This window comes from Natrix helvetica, assembly GCF_964273705.1.
Source record: "Natrix helvetica genome assembly, chromosome: 5".
Classification (NCBI taxonomy): domain Eukaryota; kingdom Metazoa; phylum Chordata; class Lepidosauria; order Squamata; family Natricidae; genus Natrix; species Natrix helvetica.
Window position 1 is genome coordinate 105,345,048 of NC_138551.1, and position 23,372 is coordinate 105,368,419.

Genomic DNA, 23,372 nt, shown 5'->3' on the forward strand with positions numbered 1-23,372 from the left:
AGGGAAGGTTGCGTGCACCATCATTATTGCAAAAATAGATGCTGTCATAGCAAAAAAAAGTGACAAGGTAGAGGTGTTGGTTGGAAGGCAGTTTGGTCTACCTGCATTTTGTTTCATTTCATTTGGGCCAATATTGCTTAAAGGACTGAAGCCTCTCAGTGGGGAACATCACTGCAATGATGTTATGCTACAGCAGGGGCCTCCTGGTTTCTCTAATGTGTGATTGGCTATCATCCATTTAATGTTCCTTTCACTTCTTGGTGCAACTTTTTGCCGATTCCTGCCTGCTTGCATGCAGATCAAGCAGCCACTTCTTAGACTCACCATTTAATGTATTTTATTGATTAACTTAAATGGACTCCAGAGGATGGTAGAGGACAGAAAGGCCTGGAGGAACGTTGTCCATGGTGTTGTGATGGGTCGGACGTGACTTTTCAACTTACAACAACAATAATTGATTAACTCCCTTTTTATGACTCTGCAGTCCCTTAAATCAGGGTAGAGTGGGGGCAACTGAATGGAGCTGATATTTACCAGCTGAATGCCCTTCCTGATGCCACATGGAGTTCACAACAGATTTTTTTTTCTTTGCGCCCTAGGAGAGAGAAACACCTGCCACTACCTAGGATTGAACTCTCGACCTTCTGAGTGGGAGGCGAGCATCTTTATCACTAAGCCACCATGCCACTCAGTTTATTTTATTGGTTGATTAATTTAAAACATTTATATAGCTCCCCATCTTGTATCAAAATTTGGACAGTTCCCAACCAACAGCTAAAGCAACATCACTGTAGCATTAGTGCACACATATTTCTATTAAAAACACAAACACTAAAACCTGGCACCAAAGTTAAACTTTGACAAGCAACCCATCACTAAGGCCTCTTGTCCATCTCACCCTATCACAGCACCTGTGGAGAAAAGCCAGATCTACAGTGCTTTATGGTGACTTCTGGGAGGGAGCCTACTGATCTTCAGGGAGATGGGTGTTCCATAGGGCAGGGGCTTAACAGAAATAGCACGTATCCCAACTTCCATAAGGTACTGTTGGAAGAAATCTCCATCTGGGTTCAGTTCCAAGTGGGGAAAAATACACTGGAAGCATGGAGGCTGTTTGGAAAGATGGTTTTAATGGTGGACATGACCACATGGCTTGAGTTCCTGAGCAGAAAAGAGGTGAGATGTTGAGAGAGCCTGAGTTATATACCCTCTGTTGGGCCTTGAACGTCCTGGGCCACAGAAAGAGTACCCTCATTGGTTGCTGTCAGAGGTCATAGCTAGCTTTGTAGGTTGTCTGTGTGCTAAATTTGGTTGAAACTTGGTGGGTGGTGCAATGAAATGGGGTAGATCTTTGTTATTTAAAATAGACTGGCTCAGGCCTTAATGGTCCATTGACAAAGGTGGGGGGGGCTCTCTGCCTCTCTGAGTTTCTAATTCTCTTTTTAGGGGAAATATTCTGCCTTTTTAATGTTTCCTAAAGTATTTCATTTTCTAGGAAAGGGATGGGTGCTAACTTCCTATAGTGCCAATGCTGAAGAGAAAGGAATATGATCATGTCCACCCTATCTGATCTGGTAGTATAGGTAGATGTCCTTAGAAAGAGGCAGTCCCAGAAATAACCTGGTCTAGAACTGTGCCATTTTGGCACTACCAGCATGTGAGCAGCCGACCCTTTAATTCCTTCGGCGTCCATCCTTTTGTGTCTCCAGGTAAGGGGAGGGGGCAAGCACGAAGGAGAATATAATAGCTAGCAAAGCTTGTTTTGTTTTGCAAATCTGCTACAGCGGAAGTCTAAGAGCAGCACACAATTAAAAAGGCAAATGATCCATCAGATAAAAAGTGTAATGGCATACGGCAAATTTGAAAGTTCAAACCATTTCCAATTTGCAGTTATGTTGCATTATCTTACTGAACAAGCGTTGCCAAATGGTGCCATTAGCATTTGCATTTGAAAAGGACACCATATGCAGCGGAAGGGCACTAAATGTTGCTCTTCATCGGAAGGCAGATTCAAGCCAAAGAAGGTGTGGCTGTTTGGAGGAGATACACAAAGACTGTTAACTAACCTGGACAGCCTGGGGGAAGTGGGGGGGGGGAACCCATGTCTTGCTTCCTTGAAAGGGAAATCCAATCACATCATGTTATTTAAATGTGTATCATGATCATCCAAACTAATTAAAATTCTGTGTGCAAATGTGAAGTATGAAATAATGACAATAACAACTACTATAGGTTTTCTCATAGGATAATATAACAATAGCACCCAAATTGTTTGGGGCAATAGGTTTACAGAGTCGGCCTATTGCTCCAAACAATTTGGGTCCTCCTTTTACAGACCTCAGAAGGATGGAAGGCTGAGTCAATCTTGAGCCTGGTGAGATTTGAATTGCCAATTGCAGTCAGCCGGCAGTCAGCAGAAGTAGCCTGCAGTACTGCACTCTAACCACTGCACCACCACAGCTCTATCTATACCAGAAAGTAAGACATAGAAGTCTGGGCAAATGTATAACACAGAAGAGCTGTCTTTGTGTTCCTCCATGATTCAAAGCCCTTTGGAGGGAATATTTTATGGACCAAGTTATCTGCCAAAGAGCCCATCTTCTCCTCTTCACCCTAAAGCAGCGATCCTCAACCTCAGTGACTTTAAGATGGGTGGACTTCAACAGTTGAAGTCCAGCCATCTTGAAGTTGTTGAGATCGCGAAATGCTGCTTTAAAGCATAACAATGACAAAAAGCGATCAATGGAATGTTAGTCCATGGGGACAAAAACCCCAGGACCTAAAAATTAACATTAAGTAATATGTTTCTCTTTTAAATCCTCACTGTTAGGAAACCATATATGCAAAGGAACGTTGGCAGAGCTGCGCGCATCAGATAAAATAATAATACGTTACATGCATAACACTATGAGAAATACAGAAAAAAAATCATGTGTCAATTTTCCTGCACACTTACAAAAACATAGCAGATGGTGTGGAAACAGAATGGAATAATTTAAGAGAGGGAAAATGAAGAACCATGACAGATCTATCTATCTAGCCTTAATTACCTTCAGAGATTGTCCTGACAGCTCCGTCCGTCCAATGTCCAGCCAATTCCTTGTGTCCTCTTCAGACTTTTTCTCTCCCACTTCCTATTTATGGCTACTTAAAAGTTGCCAAAGTGACAGATGTACAAGGCGGGAACAATAAATGAAGGTGCACATAACCAGGTACTTATAGATGGAGGTGTCTCCTGAATTCTTAATGTTGGGAGGGCAAGATCTCTTTTACTTAGGAAAATAAGGAATGTCTTGATTTGATTTGATTTGATTGAGCCGAGAGCAAAATACTGATAAAAAAGGATAGTCTTGAATATAAGGTAAGGTATATGTAAAGTTTCCCCTCGCACTTATGTGCTAGTTGTTCCTGACTCTAGGAAGCAATACTCATCTCCGTTTCAAAGCCAAAGAGTCAGCGCTGTCCGAAGATATCTCTGTGGTCATGTAGCCGGCATGACTCAATGCTGAAGGTGCACAGAATGCTGTTACCTTCCCACCAAAGGTTGCTCCTTTTTTTTTCTATTTACATGTTTACATGCTTTCGAACTGCTAGGTTGCCAGACACTGGGACAAGTAACAGGAGCTCACTCCATTACGCAGCGCTAGAGATTTGAACCGCCGAACTGCCAGCCTTTCTGATCGACAAGCTCAGCGTCTTAGCCACTGAGCCTCCGCATCCCTCATTCTTGAATATACAGGTTATAAATCCCACTTTAAAACCAGTATATCCAAGACCTTCCCTTTTTTTTCCTTATTCTGCTTAGTTAGTATATTGAAGATGCAAACCCTAGTTTAATGTGTATCATTTATCTTATTATTTATACAAGAATGAGATGGGTGGTCTCTAAATAAATAAATAAAACCAACCAATCGATCAATCTAGACAGAGCAGCTTTGGGGTAGTAAAAAATTAGCTTTATCCTCTGGAAGAAAATAAATCACCCATAATGAGAATATCTTTAAACGGATATTGAGATTAACACATTGACAAAAGTTGGTCAGGAATGTAAAATTAAGGGTGCTTCCAAAGGAGAATGTTTTCTGTCATCTAAGTGTCTATGGAGATTCTCAGTCATCCAGGTCATGGTTGTCCCAAAGGTGCTTTTTCAAAACTCAACTGGACTTTGTTTCTCCTTAAAGATGCTTTGTTTCTCAACCAAGAACTGAAGAAGCTTCTTGGATGAGAAGCAAAATGTCTTCAAGTAAATGTTTGGGTTTTTTATATTTATTTTAAATATATATATTAAAATTAATGTGTGTGAGTGAGTGCATGCGTGCGCATGTGTAAGGCTATTTGTCTCCTGCTGCGCCACACTTGTTGCTATAGCTGCAGAAATCTAGATGGCCACTTGGCAGGAGAGAGAAAGATAGTTCTCTGTGTCTTTTTACTACCCTCTAGTGGCCATCTGTGTTTGAGCAATACAGATCTGGAATTCCTAATGTTGGTAGAAGCAAAGTATCTTGAATCTGCTTGAAATTCTTTTTCTCTTAGACACCTAATCATTTAAAGGCCAACTGTCTCTATTGAGGTGCTGACTCTTGAGGTGAAATGGAGAACTTAGTACAATTTTCAAACTAATTGCAACCTGTGTTCCCAAATCCTTTTCAGGGCACCTTGATAAAATAGGACAGAAAGCAAAAAAGGTGAAGCTACTTATTTCTGTGTTTCCTTTGGAGAAGAATCTTATGCAAATATCCTGAAGGATAGCAAAGAAGCTTCTAGCAAAAAAAATATTAAATCTTGATTTGCCAAACAGCCTGCCAGTATCTCAAGGCCATTTCCCCATCAGCATCAGCATCTGGAACATCTGGAAAAGAAATGCATTATTCATAAGTGGATCTTAGGGGCTTGGCCTCAGGATGCTGTAGACTTCACAGATAATAAGTTCAGCCTTCTGCTCTGATGTTTATTTCTGTTCTTGTTTCCCAAAACGAAATGCACCGTTTCCATAACAGCAACAGAAAACAGTGCCGAACAAGGAGAGATTTTAAATAAAATCTTCAGTGCATTTTCTTTCTTTATCTGTGGTTCCCAGTCCTTTTTATCATCTTTGAATCAGAAGAAGACTACTAGCACCTTTCTGGTTCACAAATTTTATTTGGAAGCGCAACATTTTAACCAAAACTTACTTTTATCAGATGCATGGATTGTTATTTCAGTGTGTTTGTGTGGATGTGAGGAGGCTGTTTTCATCATTTGATAATGTCCTTTTTGCTCTCTCTTTTCTGTAAACTGTAAAATTCCTCAAATAAGTTGATTGTTCTCATGAAACATGTAATTCCTTTAGGCTCAAATTCTGTGATCCTTCACTACTTAAATCTGTTGTTAAAGAAAATGTGAAATGATGGGCCTATTGTTATTTTAAATACTGGATTCATGAAAGTACAGTAGTCACTTCCATGGAGACCTTCCTTTAAATCCTGCATGAGGAATTGTTATGAACAGATGCAAAATTCAACTATTGGGGTCACAAGGTTTTTATGGTGTGCTAAAATATACTAACAGGTGGGGCTGCAATCTGTACCTGCTGATCTTGGATGTAGTAGATTTGATGGAGAATATGAGGAGGACTAAAGGTTCCCCTCGCACATATGTGCTAGTCATTCCTGATTCTAGGGAGCGGTGTTCATCTCCGTTTCAAAGCTGAAGAGACAATGCTGTCCGAAGATGTCTCCGTGGTCATGTGGCCGGCACGACTCAGCGCTGAAGGCACACGGAACACTGTTACCTTCCCACCAAAGGTGGTTCCTATTTTTCTACTTGCATTTTTACATGCTTTTGAACGACTAGGTTGGCAGAAGCTGGGACAAGTAATAGGAGCTCACTCCATTATGCGGTGCTAGGGATTTGAACTGCTGAACTGCCTACCTTTCTGATCAACAAGCTCAGTGTCTTAGCCATTGAGAATGAATTATTTGTAACCCACTCTTCCACCAGTTTTCCAAGAACCACCTATGCTGTGAATTAAACACCCTTTTCAAACACTCTTCACAAAGATAGGACCGCAAACTTTAACCAAGTTAAGCTAAGAAATTTGAAAGAAAGCTAAACTCACATCTGCTTCAGCATGTTGAGAAGAATTTTCATGTTGAAGTAAAAGGGAGTTCAGATCCCCTGGAGATTCCATGATGACATCGGGGAAAGATAGAAGTTGAAAGGGCTAACAGGGACACCCAGGTGCCCCATGTAAAATCGCCCCCCACCCACTGATTAAAAATATCCAAAGAGATCCTTTGAGTGCAACTATCCAAATAAAAATAAGCAAGGTACCACCCAAAATCCAAACAGGCTTTGGTTTTCCCAGTTGCAATGGATGGCTGTGAAAGTTGGACTATAAGAAAGGCTGAGCACCAAAGAATGGAGGCCTTTGAACTCTGGTGCTGGAGAAGACTCCTGCAAGCAATCCAACGGATGAGTCCTAGAGGAGATCAACCCTGACTGCTCTTTAGAAGGCCAGATCCTGAAGAGGAAACTCAAATACTTTGGCCATGAGAAGGAAGGACTCCCTGGAGAAGAGCCTCATGCTGGGAAAGATTGAGGGCAAAAGAAGAAGGGGGACGACAGAGAATGAGGTGGCTGGATGGACTCACCGAAGGAGTAGGCATGCTTACCTTGGGAATTATGTGTCAGTGATGCACGATCAAAGGTCTCTACCTGTTTTCTCCAAATTGGAGCAAATCTGAACCTGTCCAAAAGAGCTCATCAGGCCTGGGGAAATGAACGTTAGATAAATCATGTGCATATGGATTTATTTATTTCCTTTTGGTCAAATCATTCGGTCTAAACCATGAAAGGATATGTGCTCCAAATCCTACTAAATTTGGCAAGAATTAAACATTTTAGATAACCATCCTTTACTAATCTTCTTAGGTCACCACAAGTCTGGTTTAGAAGAGCATGGCATCAGAAAAAGGATGAATGGGCCGTCAAAAACTTATTAATTTCTCCTCCCCATCAGAGATTTTCGATGGAAGGAATTTGTGCACAATCAGCCGCCAGCCTCCCATTACAATAGAGGAAAAATTAATATAAATCTCTACGTGAGATGCAAGTCCAGACTTCTTTTGGTCTCTCATTTAAAGACTTCAATGCTTCTGATTATTAAGTTTGCACATGCTTTTTGTCATTATTTTATGAAATATGCATATGCATATGCATATGCATATGCATATACATCATATATATATACATATACATATACATATACATATACATATACATATACAGACAGACAAACAGTACATACACACACCCCAGGGTGGGTTCTGCCCGGCTTTACTTCCAGTTCGCTCATGTGCACTTGTGTGCTGGCTGCATGCTGCATGTGCCTACATAATTCAATTAAAATTGGAAAATAAAAAAACCAGATGACAGCGGTGATGGCAGCAACAAGGGAACTGGTTCAGGGTGTGTGGCAGGACTGGGTCGCTGCCGGTTCCAGCGACCCAGATCGCCATAACACTACATGCCCCCTAAAGAGGGGAGTTCAAATGTTTCTTAAGACATAGACACAAATATATGGATTTTTTTTCCAGAACTTCCTAATGATAGTCCTTATCCTTCCGAAAGTGCGTTTTTTTTTTCTTCAGTGAGGTCTCAAAAACTTGAGTTTGTGTTTCAATCTGCAGAGTCTTAAAATTCTGCTTTGAGTCCAATTTTTGCCTGGTGGAAACCTGACCTTTCAGCTTCCTCCATTGCTCTGGTGCAGGGTTGTCTTGGACGCACCTGTTGTTTCTCAGGAGGCTTCGTGGATCACTAGATTCTCCAGATGTTTAGAAACATGAGTGATATTTCTTGCCGGGTCAAGGGGAAGAGACTAGGGATTCTGTAGGCAATTAAATTTCCTTGGAGGGTTATTTTTGAAAAGTAAAGGGTTAATATTAAGCTGATCACTGGACTTACTTGTTTTTCGTAGAGGTTATTCAAAAACCATGAGCTGAGTGAGAACGCCAAGTGAGTACGGGAACTAAAATGATTATATAATCAGCCTTACTCTTCTCCTGAAAACAGTACACATTCGGAGACAAAATTGCTGAAAGCTGAATCTTAATAAGCATGAGGTATTCCTCTGATCTCGTCCCCATCAGCCTTTGATGGAGGAAACTAATTTTGCTGCCTCTTGAAAGAACACAGGTAATTCTGCTGCACTTGGTGTGCTTTGAATATTAAATCCCAGCCAAGACACATCCACACGGCGGGATTATCACTCACAGGGAAAAGCCTTCAGAACACCTCTCTCTGATTCACTGCTCAGCCTCTGCCATTAAGCCAATGAAGGTGGCTGCCTCTCTCGGGGGGGGGGGGGGGAGTGGCAAGCAAGAGGGAATGGAGGTGGGCCTGGCTCTCTTGCAAGGATTGCTTGATACCCCCTAAATTAATCTAGTCAATGTCAGGAAGTGCCCGTGACTGCTTTACTCCTATGCAGCTCTTCATTGCCCAACTGGATGGGAGCAGGAGTGGTATTCAACTGGTTCAGACTTGTTCGGGTGAACCATTAGTGGCAACCTGTGGGTGGGCTCTATGCCGTCCTATTTAGCCACGTTTTCTAAGTCATGCATGCATGCAAGTTGTGCTTGTGAGCAAAGCACATGTGTGGAAGGGCGCACACAGGCATGGAAGGCACGCACATAAAATTATGTTAAACCCGCCTCTGTATAGGAGCATGGAGCTTTTTTGCCCAGTTCCAAATGCTAAGCAAAGTTAGGGTTTATTACCAGGTAGAGAGGATACTCCAGGAAATTCCACTCTGGAATAACATGGGAACTGGAAACAAGTTTCTGAAAGAAAGCAATGGCAAACCACTTCCATGCTGCAGGATTGGGTCAGTCACTGGACCAGAGGTTTAATCTTTTGAGCTTTCGAACTTGTGCTGGAGCCCATCCTCAGAGAACTGCTCTCTACCAGAAACAACTTCCATGTTGTTAATAGGTGATACCTAGATAGCTGAATGGATGGATGGATGAGTAGATAGAAGAGAAATTGAAGAGACATAGAGAGACAGAGACAGACAGATGGACAATCAGACATGATAGACAAACAGACATGATAGATAGATAGATAGATAGATGATAGATAGATAGATAGATAGATAGATAGATAGATAGATAGATAGATGATAGATAGATAGATAGATAGATAGATAGATAGATAGATAGATAGATAGATAGATGATAGATAGATAGATAGATGATAGATAGATAGATAGATAGATAGATAGATAGATAGATAGATAGATAGATAGATGATAGACAGACAGACAGTCAGACATGATAGACAAACAGACATGATAGATAGATAGATAGATAGATAGATAGACAGACAGACAGACAGACAGACAGACAGACATGATAGACAGAAACATATAATAGATAAAGACAGACAGACATGATGGATGGATGGGTGGATGGATGGACGGACGGATATTGACAGGCAGAGACAACATAACCATGTACTTGTTAGGAGTGGAAACTGGGGCCAGGGAATTTTTTCTTGCACTGAAACCATAATGATGATGCCCTAAGGACATTAAAGATAATCAGATAAGTACATGAGGACATGTTAATTGCAGTGCTTGATAACAAGGAAGAATGACCTGCAAAGACATTGTTCCTACCAAAGTTTCAGCAACAGATTCACAAAGTCACCAGGAGATGAGCTCAGCTTGAAGGAGACATTGCCTTTTTCCTAATGGGATTTCTAAAACAATTCAACTTTAAGGGCTCGCTAGATTCAATCTTGTATTTAAATGGAGATGCCAACCTTCAGGAACGCTTCTTTTTTAATAAGCCAAATTGAAAAAATCCTGGGAAAGATGATAGAAATTTTCAATATCTTGCTTGTCATACATTTTAATGAATTCAAATTCTGTAAGCTCTCAAAAAAGAATATGTAAGCAAACATTGAGGGCTAAGTTTAAATTAATGAATATCATATAATACTGGTGAATATTCTGTTCCTCTGTAATTGAAAAGAATCAAATAAAGTAGTTCAAACAAATTTTGGGGTAAGAGAAAGATGGTGGAAAATCAACATCATTTGAAAGATTGTTGTGAAAGTACAATGTGGGTTTGAACTATGCAGCTGAGTTAGTGTAAACTGATTTAAGTCCTCTTCATTTAACATATACAAACTACAGTGAGAGCCTTAGACTCCTATACAGCTACACAGCCAAGGTCAATTGCTATTAAAACCAGGAAACACACATGCTTGGAAATTGAACTCCTAAAAGTCAGCTTGATCTAAAATCAGGGGTGTCCAAGCTTGGCCACTTTAAGACTTGGGGACTTCAACTGCCAGAATTCCCCAATGGCATGGCAGTTGAGGTCTGAGAGTTGAAATCCTCAAGTCGTAAAGTTGCCAAGCTTGGACATCCGTAGTCTAAACAATTAACTCTTCAACCTTGGGGAACTTTCTCAAATACTGCTTGCAAGTTGTGGCTGAAGGACAGAAATCTTAGATACCACAACTTCACGTTTATCAAATGAAGTAACGGGTGTTAGCCAGAGAGGTAAGAAGATGTGATTGCATACGTGGGACTGGACAGAGGCCTAATTGGCAATGTTTGTATTTATAGAGGGTGGAGTGGGCAAGGTACGGATTGATGCCCAATCTTATTCTCAGTAGCTTTTTCTGATGTTTTTCTTTCCCCTTTTACAGACTAAAACCAGGTATATTTATTTCACTAGCGGGATATTCGTGCTTCATGACAAAACTATGTGATTGGGCAAGGCAGGACAAATCCAGTTCAATCCATTGGCTCAGTGGTGGTTTGTGATTGAAACACATAAGGGAATATCGCTCCCAACACCTTGAGTCCAGAAGCAGTTCCATAGGTGGAAGGTGTAGACATTTTAGTAGGTTACTGATGTTTAGTACTGTAAGGAGCCCCAGACCACTCCTGAGTGAAAGAGTGGAATGCCTGACAGTTTGAACTGAGGTAACAGAATGTGAGGCAACTGGCAGTGGAACAGAGTTTTTTTTCAGGTGGGGAGGGGGAGTAGAACTCAGCATCAGAGTGTGTCTAAGAAATACTAATGATCTGATGGTCATTTCAAAAAATCCTTTCTTAGTGAGCACCTAGAAGCCAAGAGGAACATACGTCTCTATGGTTTTGGAGATTTCATGATGAGTGAGTGGTACTTGGTTTTTATATATATAAATTGGACAGCAAATCCATCCACAGTGGATAACAGGTTCTATCAGAGGGCTGTGATTCCTTCTCCTCCTCCTCCTCCTTCTTCCAGGAATTGTATTCTCCAGAGGTTTGTCTCCTGACACAGTCCAGACCACTGCAACTGTCACTGCCAAGAAAGTTGGGAAGAGCAGACCTAGAAAGGATCTTTCAAGGTGCAAAAGATGATGCTCAGATGGAGAGGAGAGACTGTACAAATGAGGCAGATCAAACTAGTAGACCAGGGAAGGGAAACTGCAGCCTCCCCTTAATTAAATTTCAGAAGCCTTCTACAGGCCATTAAGCCACATGTTTGGCAAGAGTTATCAAGGCTAGTTTGTTGAGATGAAAGAAGGTTTGAGGGACAGAGGACAAGAGGGTTTTAAAAAAGAAAGAAAGAAAAACAATAGGAGTAACGGAAACAGTGTGTCAATAGCTGTTCAAAAAGTACGTAAATGAATAAACTTTGGATCTGTAGACTAGTACCCTGCAGAACAATTACAGCATTTTACATTTTTTCTGCCAATTCTCATTCAGTCCACTTCCCCTAGTAACTTGCAACACCTCCACCCAGCTGCTTTCTGTTGATAGTTTGTCCCCAGTTCTATCACTTTGGCACAGCAATGGTTGAATGACTCTAGCAGATGTTATAATTCATGACTGCTGGTGGCATCTCACGTTGATGAAAAAGTATTCACTTTGGAAATGTCTTTCAAAGAAAAATAAACATTTGTATGAAATGTGAACTTCTCATGGACCAAATGCGAGGTTTATGCTGTTTTCGCACTCCAAGGTAGCTAAAGGATTGTGCAAGGATTAACTAAATCCAAAAGAAGAGATTATGAAACAGACCTTCCAATTATTACTCGCCTTCCCTTTTTCTTGTTTCTAATTTGTGTAAAACTGGAAGCTGGAGATATCTCAGTGACCTCCAAAGATGCAGAGACACATAGTGACAGCACTGGGACTACCTAACCTTCCAGTTCCTCCCACCATCAAATACCTTCCAAATCACCAGGAAATATTCAAAATAACTGTCAAGTATCCTGTAAATAATATATTATCACAAAAACCTGTTTCATAGGAGGAGAAAAAAAAAACCAATGAGAAATTGTAAAACAAACTTAATCTCAACAATAGGGCAAAAATTCAATCTAAGGCTATAATCCTTGGTAAACTTGGTAGGTGTTTTAACGCTGCTCTCTTCCCAGTTCTATGGAACATAGTTTATTTCTGAATCCCCATCTACAAAATTGTGCGGCAATTATTTCTATAATATTAAATCTCAGGAGGGGAATTAACCACCTTCACCTGTCTGCCACAAAGTTCTTCAAAAATGCTCAGAAACCCAGTAAGGTGCGTCTTTTAAGTATATACATGCTTTTCATCTCCAAATTTGATGTGATTTCCCTTGCACAACAATACCAGTATTTGCACAATTATATAAGGACTGCATCCTATAACCTTTTCCCTCCAATTTGAAGTGAGGGGACATAGCAGAATAATTGCATGGAAGCCAGGAATATAATTAGAGGATTTTAGAGTTTGCAGCTGTGAGGAGCATAACTGAGATAATAAAGGTGTAATAGTGATACTGAGATCTGCTGATAGGAACACTACTCTTCTGTCAATTAATGCAGCTTCTCTCCTCTCTGGAAAGATTTACTTATTAGTGTGTGCTGCCTGTGATTTGGGCAAACTGATGTGTGAAATATGTACAACCTGTAGGATTTTCTCCCAGCCCTCTCTTTCAGACATCTCATCGTCCCCAAATATTAAGCCTTTCAAACAAGCACATAATTTTAAATGAAATAGGTTGGTTTCTCTGGACACAAATGTAATGCACGATGTAAATGACTTCCTAATCCACTTGGATGAAACGGAGAACATAGTCATGATAAGCTGATCTCTATCAGCTAATTGCAGTCAGATCCTGTCTTCCAAAGAATGACACAATCAATGGATGGCTCACAGGTTGCATCTGTAGGGAAGGGGGGCCTGCAATATCTCCACTGGTTCAGAGTAGGAAGAAGATAATTCTGCCCCTCTCTCGTCCAGCTAATTTGATGCTTCAGGCTCCAGGTTCCTTGGATTAAACAATGTCATATTTGGGACCGTGTCTTAGCTGTAAGCAGCACTTGCCCTCTGGAGTGAGGTCCCTTTCAAGATCCACATGGCCGGTTCACACAAACCAGTAGTGGAAATCGCAGGTGGGGTGACCACCCCTGCCCACCCTCTGGCTCTATGCCATCCTATTTACGCACATTTTTGAGGCCGGCCACATGTGCAGAAGGCATGCACATGAGCAAAGTGCATTTGCGGAATGGGGAGGGCACACTTGGGGCGAACCAGTGGTAACAAAATATGAAATCCACTGCTGCACATGACCCCCCACCCTACTAGGATTTTGAATGGCCGTGAAGACCTGGCAAGGGCGATAGAAATCTCCTTTGGATTGTGTGGGTTTTGGTTTTGTATTCCTTTTTTCCTTGCCTATTCTTTTATTTCTTGTTTTTAATGTTTTCATAATGATGGTGATATGAAAAGAGGTCAAGGCTCTGGAAAGGGTACAAAGAAGATGGTTAGTGAGCTGGAAACTAAAACATGAAAAACGGCTGTATGAATTGGGTATGACAGGTCTAGTGAAAAGAAGGACTAGGGGTGGTATGATGACAGTGTTCCAATATTTGCTGGGCTGCCACAAAGAAAAAGGGGTCAACCTATTCTCCAAAACACCAGAAGGCAAGACAAGAAACAATGGGTGAAACTAATCAAGGAGAGAAGCAACCTAGAACTAAGGAGGAATTTCCCTAACAATGAGAACAATTAAATAGTGGAATAGTTTGTCTTTAGAAATTGTGAGGCTTTCAAGAGGCTGGACATCCATTTGTTTGAAATGGTATAGGGTGTCCTTGAGCAAAGGATTGGACTAGAAGACCTCCAAGATCCCTTCCAACTCTGATGATCATTATCATCATCTTCTGAATCATTCAGAGTCACTAGGGGTTAGGACATATATAAAGTTAATAGTAAATAAATAAAGTCAGTGTCTATTTATCCGTATTCTTCACATATCCAGTATTTAAACATTGTGTTCTACCAAGGCAAAACAGTGGTTCTTAGTATGCACTATGGGGATTTTTGGTGGTGCTGTATGTAGGCATCAAACGTTGATCAAAAATATCAAAATCTCATCCCATTGGGTACATAAACACAAACACATACATACAAACAGATTTTTGTTTTTGCAACATTTTAGGCAGACACATTAAAACTCTATGAGATCTATGATTTCAGATGATTTGGACCACTGAACACATTTAAAACAATAATTTGATTTCAGCTTTGTGATAGACAGGAAGGAACATGCAAATATTTGACTTACATAGCAGGCAGGCAGGCAGGCAGGCAGCCAGGGGAAGGAAGGAAGGAAGGAAGGAAGGAAGGAAGGAAGGAAGGAAGGAAGGAAGGAAGGAAGGAAGGAAGGAAGGAAGGAAGGAAGGAAGGAAGGAAGGAAGGAATTATGCATGATTCCTGACTATTTTCATGATGTAAAAGAATATAACACACATCACATTTTTTTGTTATATTACTTTAATAATTAACACCTTTAGTTATCAGCAATCATTGATCTGAATGAAAGCATTCCACTTTTCATATGAAAATAACATTGAGAAAGATGGGGCTTACAGATATATTTAGAACACCTCCTAAATATGCTAGCACAAGGGAGATTCCAAATTAACCAGAGCAATTTAACTTTGCCTAAGCTAAAATTTATGCCAGGTGAGACTACTTTCCTCCTAGAGTGTGGGTGTACTTACGGGTATATTTAATTGAATTTAAGTACTCTAAATTAGGCTCAATTTAGATTATAACCCCTGCTTACCAAATGGATTGCCATTTCTTTGAGGGCTTTAAAGAGGAAAACAATCAGCAGGAAACCTGGAAAACAAACAAATAAACAAACACTCAGCGGGAAATCCATGACTGCATAAAATATGGGCATCCTTTCTACGAAGGCATTATTATTATTTTCCTCGTAAGCAATGAGTCACACAAATCCTCGCCTGTTTTCTTTGCCTGTTGAATTCATGCAGCCGCTGTAGTTCTTCTGCCAAAAGGCCACCCAGCCCAAAACTGAGATGAAAAGAAAAGATGACAAGAAGTTGGATCCAAGGATTAAAGATGACCATTCACCATTTGCGCACAGACCACACAGAGAGCAGTGCGAAGGTCATCTGGGCAGATCTTCTCCGCAATATCTATTTGAACAGTGCTGGGTAAAATAATCTCTTCCATCTGTTTTTATCATACACCATCATTCATCCATTCTAACTCTATGTGGTGAAATAACATCAAGATCTATCAGTTTCACCAACCATTCCTTCACAAAGAATAGTGCTGAATTTTTCCACCTCTGGGCATATAATAATCTCACCTGCAGTAACCACATAGCTTCCTGTCTATCTTAAAAGATCTCTTTCCTATGATGTTGCCTTCTAAAGTATTTCAATTCAGCTTACAACAATTCCATTTGAGCTTCTTTTCTTCCTCTTCTCCTCCTCCTCCTCCTTCTTCCTCCTCCTCCTCGTTCTTCTCCTCTTCCTCCTCCTCCTTCCTCCTCCTCCTCCCCCTCCATCTCCCCTCCTTCTTCCTCTTCTTCTCCTTCCCCATCTCCTCCTCTTTCTCCTCTTCTTCTTCCTCTTCCTCCTCCTTCCTCCTTCTTCTCCTTCTCCATTTCCTCCTCCTCCTTCCCTCTTTCTCCTCCCCCTCCCCTTCCTCTTCCTCTCCTCCTCCTTCTCCTTCTGCTTCAGGTGCCGAGGGAGATACAAATATTTGGGTCTTGCTCTGAGTTTTCTCTATCTCTTCCTATTGACATATTTGTTGTCTACCTGCCACCCTTTTTCCTTCTTGCTGCAATAATGAATTGGAGTCTCATCTGATTTAAAACCTCACGATTAAAACCAGCTACAAAACCATGCAAAAGAAAATGTTCTGAATTTCTTTTAACACATTTATCCCATTATCTTACCATTTAGAGCTTGTCAGAAGAAAAAAAACACAGAAATATTAACCCATTATGGGGCGCAGGAGGCTTAGCAAGATTACTACAAACGAAACCTCTGTCAACGTTAATTTGGGATCTGTTAAAGTTTGACCCCAAGAACTCTCCAATTAGCCTTCCTAGGGAATGCGGGCACGCACTACCTACCCAGGACTATGGTACTCTTTTGCATTAAAAGAGCACCATTCATAATGTGACAGCTAAGCTGCCTCTTCCTGGAGCTGGTGACAGACCTGTGAAGCAGCTGTGGTAGTATTTATTTAAAAAAAAAACAGATTACCCAGAAACATATTTAATTGCCATAGTGGGGTACATTTTTATAACTGCCATATTCTCCATGGTATTTCAGCTACAAACACTCAACGTTCTGTTGAAGATGCCGACAAAGGAATCAGATATGGTGATCAGCTGCAGGCCAGGCAGGGACTGCTCAGAAGAGCTCCCGCCTGAGATAAGACTGTGCATCAACCACCCTGTTGTTTTTCTACTCTTTCTGGAAGCTCCTGCCCTGCTTTAATGCAACACTCACCTCTTTGAAGGAGGCAGAGTCAGGAGACAGGAATGACAAGGATTCCAGGAATAATAAAGAATGGAAGAGAGGAGAGGGGGGACGGGAGAGGAGAGGAGAAGGAAGCAGGATAGCACAGGAGAGGGTAAGGAAGGAGAGAGGAGAGGAGGGGAGAGAGGAAGGAAGGAGGAGAGCACAGGAAAGGGGGAGGGGAGGGGAGAGGTGAAGGAAGGAAGAGGGCACAGGAGAGAGGGAGGGAGGAGAGGGGGAGGATAGGAGGGGAAAGGAGAGAGGAGGAGGAGAGCACAAGAGAGTGGAGGGAGGGAGAGGAAAGAAGAATGAAGGAGGAGAGCACAGGAGAGAGCCGAAGGGAGAGGGAGTGAGGAGGAAGGGGAGGGGAGGGGAGGAGAGGAGAGGGGAGGGGGAGGTTGTGCCAAATCTTTATTAAAATCAAAAATCAAAAGTGGAGGAAATTGCCTCAAACTTTCTGCAGTTTTCTTGGCAAGATTTCAGAAGTGGGTTTGACATTCTCTTAGGGCTGAGGGACAATGAACGACTGACATCCCCTCCCTCTGAATGCCACAACCTCACAGGTGTAGAGCTTTATACCGAATCATCAGCCTTGCCCAAACTAAATTTGCTATGCCCGTTTTGACAATTATGTTTGTAGTAAACCCTCCCCCACTCCCATATATACTAATATAACCTATTGGTTTCCATAGCCCCATATCAGCCTCTGTTCAGTAAATTAAGCATCTTCAAAGTGCGCTGAATGCTTGGTAGTAACTACTTTGCATTCCACATGTGAACAAAGCTGGTTACATTTTTCATGCCATAGCCTGTTTAGGCAGATGTGAAGAAATACAGCCTACCATCGTTCATAAACAGCAGCTGTTTTTTTTTGTTTTTTTGTTTTTTTGCATTCTGTTATATCCTCTCCCACTTTGGGCCAAGCCACCATAAGATAAGAATGAAATTCTTTCTGTGTCCTTAATAATAAATGATGCAGTGAAACCATTTACAATGATAATTATAAAATCTGCTTTCCAGCTGTGGCGAAAACAAATTTCCTTTTGTGAAGACAGAGCTTATTCTCTGCCCCCTTCATTCACAGAAGATATTCTTTGCCATTTTAGGATCAATGGGGGGAAAATAGGGGAAAAAGGAATTCCTGAGCCCTGCAAATCAATGTAACCTTTAAATTCGAATTCCCATTACATATATAATTTTATTAAAGTTTTTTTTAAAAAAAAAGGAATATGAACTAATATAAAGTAAAAAAGAAGACTCAAAGAAAAATCTAAAGGTTTAAGAAAGTGGAAAAAAGCAACAGAAAGACAGAAAAGAAAAGTTACAAAGAAGCAGCTTCCAATTTCTTTACAGGAATTATAAGTACAAGTATTTGTACACAATTCTATTTCAAACTCAGACTCACAACGTTCAATAACATAAACTCTTTTGCCTAGTTTAAATCTTTCTAGTAGTTGTAAATAAGTGAGCCTTTGACAGCCTTCTGCCACCTGTTCTTTTGATTTGATTTCAGATTCCCCTTGTCCTTGTATTTTCCTTAGTCCAATCTATCTTTCTTTGCTCTTTGCAGATTTCCCATGAGCACCACAATATCAGGGTACTATCTGGGGTACAATGCAGACTTACAGTGTTATTTGTTCTATAGCAGTATTGGAGAACCTTTTCGGCACCGAGTGCCGAAACTGGAGTGCATGCAGAGAGCACAAGAAACTGGAAGAGCATATACGTGCTGGTCACCTGAGCTTCCGGTTTCTGTCCCACCTGTGTGTGCAAAGACCAGGTGCGTGCTGGAAACTGGAAGCTCAATTTCCTAGCATGTGCCAGGGAGCTGCTCTTCGGGTTTTTGGCACTCCCATGCGCGAAGACCAGCTGGCCAGCGCTCATGTGCCCACGGAACCCCGAAGAGCAACAGGCAACAGCTGGCTGCGTGCCATCTCTGGCACGTGTGCCATCATGGTTCTATAGGATCAGTGGGTTGGAAAAGTTGTTTAGGAATCCTTCCATTTTTATAAGGGAAAATGAAAATATATTGTAAAATAGAGCTTCCTTTAAGAACTGAGGCGAGCATATTCAGAATATTGAGTTTCCTGTGAAGAATTCAGAGGGAGGGAGGGAGGGAGGGAGAGAGAGGGGGGGATGCAAAATATAATAAAAACCTGTAAAACAGTATTCAGGTGAAGGAAATCAGCCATAAAGCTATGTATGCCAGCTTACAGCAGCAGCAGAATCACAATGGAAATTGAATACCATTTTCTAGATACTGTCAAGGAAATACAGAAGTCTCAGTGATTGGAGAACTCCCTTGGTAATATTAAGAGAAGGATTATTGCTAAATTTCTAAAATACCCTGCCATTTCACTTTCCCAAACCCTGGGAAAGTTTTAAGAAATGTCCCAGCTGATTCACCAAACTCAGATGAATTGGGGAAGCATTCATTTCCATATAAAGCTGATTTGGATCCGCTTGAATAAATATCCGTTTGCTTTTCTTTCACATCTTTGCTTGCATACATCATAAGCTTGATGATACGGGTCAGCCTGCTTGCACTGTGTAAAATCTGAATCTCAGAATAGGGAACCTGACAATTTCCTATTTTCCTTCTTACAGTGGTTTTGACTGCAAACTAAGATTTTCCACAAGGATCAAGAGTGGCATCTAGTGGTAGACCCATAAACTACATTAGAGTAAATTTACGATCAGGTAAAAATGCTTTTATGTACAGACTTGATAAATTCCAGGTTAGTGCCAAAGACTATTCTTATGAAAGTTAAGCAGTCTTCCTAGGTGTGTTAAGCTATCATTTCCCAGGGGTTCTCATGCTTTAGTAGCTGATAGCCTATTTACCAAAACAACTTGCCTCCAAGAGTTGTGTGTTCTCCATCATTGGAGGTTTATAAGAAGAGATTGCAGTCGTTTGTCTGGAATGGTATGACTCCTGCTTGAGCAAAGGGTTGGACTAGAAGACCTCCAAGGTCCCTTCCAACTCTTTTATTCTGTAACTTTTAAAATTGCCGTCTAACAAGTGACTAACCAGTTCACTGGCATGCTAATTTAACTGTATTCCCTTCATGTAAAGATGGGGAAATCACTTGAAAATCACAGTTAATGTAATCAATAAGAGTTTCCAAGATTTCTGTATGGAATCTTGGACAATCTATTCTTCAAGGAGCTCTCCTGTCTCAAGCTACGATAGGTGGGCAAGTTATCTCAAGGATAGATACTTGACCACGTTGCTTTAACACGTTTTTGCTACTAGCACATATGGCTGGATCAGAAGTGGTATTCAGCCCGTTCTGACAGGTTCTAGAGAACCAGTAGTGGAAATTTTGAGTAATTTGGAGAACTGGCAAATACCAACTCTGACTGGCCCTACCCCCATCTATTCACTGCCTTTCAAGTCCCAACTGATTGGAGTCCCAGCTGATCGGCTGGGTCTCCTTCTGTTGCCCTGCACAGGAGAACAGAGCTGGAAAACAGGTTAGTGGGGTGGGGAGGAAATGGGGATTTTCCAGTACCCTTCCCCTGGAGTGGGGAGGGAATGGGGAATTTGAAGTATCCTTTCCCCTGCCACGCCCGCCAAGCCACGCCACACCCAGCAAACAATGCCACGCCTATCAAATCATGCCCACAGAACCAGTAGTAAAAAAAAATTGAATCCCACCACTGGGCTGGATGAAATCCTCAAGAGATCACTCCATCTCAAAGACTATTGTGTAGAACATCCGGTCTGAACAGGTTTCCACCTCCTCTTCATGAGAGTTCCTGAGGCAACCTATGCCCCAAAGGCCATTTAAGGATTTATTGACCTTGATTAAAATCCTTTTCAGCCTCTTCCTTAAAGTAGGACTTGATTTTGATTGCAGATCCATGTGATACAATTGTTTTTTCTCTCCAGCCCTATCCAAATATTCCCTGCTTTTTATTACAGAGTGCAAATTGCTTCTTAAACTCTTTGCCTTATTTGTGGGTCCCATTGAAGGTAGGTGGGACTCAGAAGTAGTAGTCCCACAAACATAATTTCTTTTCTTTTTTCTCCATAGCTTTTATTTTTGGAACCAGAAGTGTCAACAGCAAATACATGGGCAGACTGACTGTTGTTTTCTTTCCCCCCACAATTTCCTGGATTTAGTATCAGTCCTCATAATTGGGAAGGTGCCAGTGTCTGGAGGGTGGAGTGTCAAAAAAGATAAAGGAGTATATAACAGCAAATAATACTCCCCAAAATGGGATAACTGAAGCTCTACCCATTCCTTTTCAGTTTTACGCTCAGATTTCTTTCTGTACATCAAGCAAGAAGCAACAATGACAACAAACATACAGAATGCAACAAATGAGCAGAGGAGGAAAAGTTGTCGGGAATGCCAATTTCATGCAAACACAGCAGGTTTCACAAAATACATTTTCATTTCTGGAGGCAAAGAGAAACCTGCAAGGGTCGATCATTTGGCTCCCCCATTACCGAACTGGATTGTTCTATTTATATCTAATCATTGGACCATTAGAAAGCAAATGTGCAGGCAAAGCAAAGGGGTTGCGTAATCTCAAGTCAGTCTATCTCCATGATGGCGAACCTATGGCATGTGTGCCACAAGTGGCACGCGGAGCCCACTCTGCATGCGCACGAGTCATCACCCAGCTCAGCTCCACTGCGTATGTGCACCCACCTCCCACCAGCCAGCTGATATTCAGGTCTCTGCTGCGCATGCAAGAGACACGAGCTCATGCACGGCGGTGGGGGGGGTCTTGCACACATGCACAGGGGGGCGGAGGACATTGCATTGTGGGTGTGGGCCCGCACGCAATTTTGGCATACGAGGACAAAAAGGATAAGCCATCACTGGTCTATCTTTTTGTCTGTTTTTTCCATCTGTCCATCTATTATCTATCTATCTATCTATCTATCTATCTATCTATCTATCTATCTATCTATCTATCTATCTATCTATCTATCATCTATCATCTATCTATCTATCTATCTATCATCTATCTATCTATCTATCTATCTATCATCTATCTATCATCTATCTATCTATCTATCTATCATCTATCTATCTATCTATCTATCTATCTATCTATCTATCTATCTATCTATTTATCTGGTTAGCTTTCCTTGAGAGCTCTAAAATCATGAGTATAACATAGGTTTTTACTATTTCTATCCCATTAACATATGGATTAGTTTCATGTCATTTCAATCAATTAGGGCTATATCCAGATGAAGAGAGTACCAAACACAATTAATGAAATAAAATTATTCTCAGTGTACAGTGGTGGTCAGTGGTTAAAGTACAGTTTGGCGGGCAAACTCTGCCCACAGCCTGGAGTGCGATCCTATTGGGGATCAAGATTGAGTCAGCCTTCGGTCCTTCCAAGGTCGGTAAAATGAGGACCCAGATTGTTGGGGGTGATATGCTGACTCTGTAAGCCACTTAGAGAGGGCTGTGAAGCACAGTGAAGCGGTATATAAGTCTAAGCGCCATCGCTACTGCTATTGCTATTTTGATCAGGTTCAATGGGACCAATTGCAAGTAATTTATGCTGGATTTGCCCCCTCCTATAAATAAGTTATTTTATTTATATAGCAAACCTTTGACTTTTTCTTATTTCAGATTAACTGATAAACTTGCAATAAAAATCCCTTCATGTAGGCAGAACACAACCTTAGATGGCACACTCCTTTTCAAGATGTAGTTTTATGACCTCCATTTCAAATTTGTTTGATGGACCAAGAGAACTATGTCTGCTTTATTTCTCCTCCTAACTGCTTTTTCCATCATAATTGAATCATAAAAGTTTTACAGTGAAACCATTGCAATGGGTACCAAGAGTAAAACCTTTCTTACCAAAGAGGCTACTAATAACAGTGGGATCTGAAAAGTGGCAACCTCTACTGCAAAGGAATATATCGTAAGATGTTTTAGTGCATTTTGATTTTTTTTTTCACCAAAGCTGGGCTCCTTAAATATTAATTCACTTCCTCTTTCCTTTTAAGGTGTGCTGGTCTGTCCATGGTGCCCAATTAGCACTGCCCCCGAAATCCTGATCTGTTGGGATAAGTCATCACAGATCATAAGGTTGCAAAATAATGCTCTGTAACATTAAAGGTAAAGGTTCCCCTCGCACGTATATGCTAGTCGTTCCTGACTCTAGGGGGCAGTGCTCATCTCCGTTTCAAAGCTGAAGAGCCAGTGCTGTCCGAAGACGTCTCTGTGGTCATGTGGCCGGCATGACTCAGCACTGAAGGCACCAATTTTGTTGTATTTAAGTACAATGATAATAAAGATTATACTTACTTATGACTCAATGCCGAAGGCCCATGGAACGCTGTTATCTTCCCGCCAAAGTTTTTCTACTTGCATTTTTACGTGCTTTCAAACTGCTAGGTTGGCAAAAGCTGGGACAAGTAACAGGAGCTCACTCCATTACGCAGCACTAGGGATTCGAACCACCAAACTGCTGACCTTTCTGATCAACAACCTCAGCATCTTAGCCACTGAGCCATCACCTCCCTTTATTCTGTAACAGTGGCTGAGAAAATAAACAATATTCACGAA